This window comes from Phaenicophaeus curvirostris, unplaced genomic scaffold (assembly GCF_032191515.1).
Source record: "Phaenicophaeus curvirostris isolate KB17595 unplaced genomic scaffold, BPBGC_Pcur_1.0 scaffold_68, whole genome shotgun sequence".
Lineage (NCBI taxonomy): Eukaryota > Metazoa > Chordata > Aves > Cuculiformes > Cuculidae > Phaenicophaeus > Phaenicophaeus curvirostris.
The window spans coordinates 645,821-649,897 of record NW_027206690.1 but is presented as its reverse complement, the minus strand read 5'-3'; positions in this window follow the sequence as shown (position 1 = coordinate 649,897).

Genomic DNA, 4,077 nt, shown 5'->3' with positions numbered 1-4,077 from the left:
CCCCCTTTTTTTTTATTATTTAATTTCTACTTGGGGGGCCGATAAATCATCTTCCGGCTCTTCATCACCGACCACTTGTGCCGCTTCAGGTAATAGGAGAGGGGGGCCAGGAGAGCCCCGAGAAGCAGCATCTGGGGGGGTAGGAAGGAAAAAAAGGGGGTTCAGGAGGGGCCCCAGGTGGGGGGGGGGAAGGGGATGGGTCGGAGCCCCCCGAAAAACCTTTAATCCCATTCGCTTGCGGTGATTGTGCTCGGGCTCGGCCGCCCAGCGCAGGAAGGTGCAGATGTCCTTGGCGATCTGAGACATGGAGACATCCACTGGGATGGGGTTTGGTGACACCAGGATGGGGTTTGGTGTCACTGGAAGGGTTTTGGTGACACAGGGATGGGTTTTGGTGTCTAGAAGAGGGTTTTGCTGCCACCGGGATGGGTTTTGGTGTCTAGAAGAGGGTTTTGGTGACACTGGGATGGGTTTTGGTGACACTGGGATGGGTTTTGGTGACACCAGGATGGGTTTTGGTGACTGCGGGCTGAGTTTTGGTGTCTAGAAGAGGGTTTTGGTCTCACCATGAGGGATTTTGGTGCCACCTGGCTGGGTTTCAGTGCCACCGGGCTGGGTTTTGGTGTCTAGAAAAGGGTTTTGGTGACACTGGGATGGGTCTTGGTGACACTGGGATGGGTCTTGGTGACACTGGGATGGGTTTTGGTGTCACCAGGATGGGTTTAGGTGACACCAGGATGGGGTTTGGTGTCGAGATGACGGATTTGGTGCCACTGGGCTGGGTTTTGGTGTCGCCGGGACGGGTTTAGGTGTCACATGGATGGGTTTTTGGTGTCACCGGGATGGGTTTTGTTTTCAAGAGGAGGGATCTGGTGTCACCGGGATGGGATTTGGTGTCACTGGGATGGATTTTGGTGACACCAGGATGGGTTTTGGTGACACCAGGATGGGTTTTGTTGTTTACGGGAGGGATCTGGTGCCACTGGGATGGGTTTTGATGTCACCGGGATGGGTTTTGGTGTCTAGAAGAGGGGTTTGATGTCACCGGGATGGGTTTTGGTGACACCGGGATGGATTTTGGAGTCACCGGGCTGGGTTTTGGTAACACCAGGATGGGTTTTGGTGTCACCGGGCCGTGTTTGGGTGTCACTGGGATGGGTTTGGGTGTCTAGAAGAGGGTTTTGGTGTCACCATGATGGGTTTTGGTGTCGAGAGGAGGGGTTTGATGTCACCGGGATGGGTTTTGGTGTCTAGAAGAGTGTGGAAGGGTGAATATATGATCTAATAGCAGTGAACAACCCAGGGCTCAACATTCAGGATTAAACCTGGCGTTCCCCTTTAAGCCTTCCTCGGTATGCTGACCGGGAGAGGTGCATAACAAAAGCCTGGGACTCAGCGCCGGAAAGTCCCTGAACCGGTCGGACCGGCCCGGCCCGGTACCTTTCGCGCGCTCAAACCTTGTGAACCAATCCTGTAACTTTTAAGGCGTGGACAGTTTGAATGAACCAATTGTAAGTTGTTTCTTGGCGCATGCTCTGCTGGAAAGGTATATAAGGAGTGTTGTGTTTACGAATAAATGAGAACGACCATACTCATATTGAGATTCATCGTTACTCGGGGTCCGGCTCCCACGCCCATATCTGGTAGCAGAGGATGGTTCAGGTTCCTCTTTTTTAATTTCTCCGTGACTACTCTAAGTAGCGAGAGGAGGCGGGTTGGGAGAACAAACCGGCTGAGGGTAGCATTATCTGGGTCCAACGGGGCAGGATAAATGCTGGAGTGTGAGGTCGCGACTCACCCCTTAGGCGCAGCTATGCAAACAGATGCTGCGGCCACTCTGCTGGCGGGAATCCTCTCTAAGAGAGGGCATGATATACCCGTAAAGCAGGTAGTAGTTTTAATACAGTTAGGTCAAAGATTGGGTCATTTTGAAGACCTGCAGATGATATTTTCGGTCACGGACTGGCAAAACTACGGGGATACGTTGCGGGACAAAACTATTTCGGGATCCGAAAAGGAACGAAAAGCGGTTAAGGCCGTCCGTGCAGATTGGCGTCTCGTTTTAGAGACATTAAAGGAGATGAACGCGGAAAGGGAGGTAGCTCGTGCAGCAATTCGGATGCTGGGACCTGCATCTAACGTTGAAAGGGTTCCAGCCAAACCAGGTCCGATTTCGCGGTTATTCGGACTGCCTGCGGTAAAAGGCATGATAGGAACTGTGTGTAAAACCGTTAGTGACTTGAAAAGGGAGGATGAAGTAGATGAGGAGTGGAACGGGATCACCGCGCAACAGCCGATCGAACCGGAAGTTGATTCTTTGAGCGGTTCCGGCTCGACTGAGGAGGACGCGGAAGTGCGTCGGGAGGGAGGAACGGCTTTCTGCGGTCGCCGCCCTCGCTCTGGCGCCCCTCCTTCACTGCGGCCCTCTACTCCTCCCATCGAGGAACTGATTCCTTCAGCGCCACCCACATCTGGTAGCAGGGTCATTAAGGATACTATAATGCAGGGACACTTGATGACTCCAAATAACAGTGAAGGGCTTATGCACTTAGCCTTTCCTGTAATTCAAGAAAACGGATAAGGAAAGAGGGAGATAACAGCATCTCTCATGACCTCACATTCAATTAGAATTTTCCAACTGTATTAATATGTTGTAATATATTTTGTTTTCACATGTCCTTTTCCATAAATGTTGCAATCGGTGCCTTAAAGATCATCTTAAATTTGGTATATTCTGAAAAATGATTTGTTTTCATGTCCCAAAGGGATAGGCTCCAGAAGAATCTGGGAGTGGTCTCTCTTTTTTAGAAATTATTTTTGTTTAATTCTCTAGTTTAAAAGAGAAAACCAACCCTTTAGCGACATGGCGTTAAAAATCTTAATAGACATGTTAGCAGCAAGAGGGCTTGTTATTGCACCTGACAAGGTACAAAGATCAAGCCCCTGGAAATATTTGGGTTGGCATATCACCGATGCTCAAATTCGGCCTCAAAAGATAGAGCTCAAAACTTGTTTAAAAACAGTGAAAGATGTACAGACATTGCTAGGTGACATTCAGTGGGTACGTAACTGTGTGGGGATTTCAAACACTGAAATTGCCCCGCTGACTGCGTTATTACGCAATGCGGATCCAGCTCACGAGATCGAACTTACTGCAGAACACCATAGCCTGCTGCAAAAAATTGTTTGCAAATAGCAAACTTCTTGGTCATCTCGGCGAATCGTAGATATACCTATTTCATTTATAGTGTGTAATGGTTTAGAATCACCGTATGCCGTCATTTGTCAGTGGCAAAACAAAAAGGGGGAGACAGTCTCTACCTTACTGGATAGTGATGCCACTGACAAAGATGGGTTTGATGAATTTATCATCTTGGAATGGGTATTTCTAAGAGTGCAGCCAAAAACAAGTATCCAAACTCGACCTGATGCTGTAGCAGAATTGGTACGAAAGGGTAGATCTCGAATCATTGAGCTCACTGGACAAGAGCCTGCAGATATTAGCATCCCAGTTAATGCTGTAGACCTGGAGTGGTGGTTACGAAATGTAACGCCAATTCAGGAAGCCCTATTAGGATTTGTAGGGAAGATACATTCACAGCATCCACAAGGGAAAAGGTTTCAAATATTGTGCCGAAATCAGTGGTTGGAAAAAACAAAGGTCAGCACACAGCCACTGACAGACGGTCTTACTGTTTATACTGATGCCGGAAAACGATTGCATCGTGCTGTCTGTGTATGGCATGATGGCAACGCATGGCATAAACACGTTATAGAGGGACAACCTCAAGATTCTCTTCAGACTTTGGAGTTAACTGCCATAGCTTGGGCCTTGTTAAATTGGTTGAATGTTCCTCTCAATGTTGTCACAGATTCGCTATATGTAGCAGGAGTAGTGCCCAGGTTAGAAGATGCTCTTATAAGAGAAACAAACAATCCCAGACTAGGGACATTATTTATGCAGTTGCAATCAACACTTCAACAATGTATTGAGCCTTGTTGTATTATTCATGTTCGTAGTCACCAACTTGACGTGGGGCTGGGAGAAGGAAATCAAATAGCTGATAGCTTGGTTAG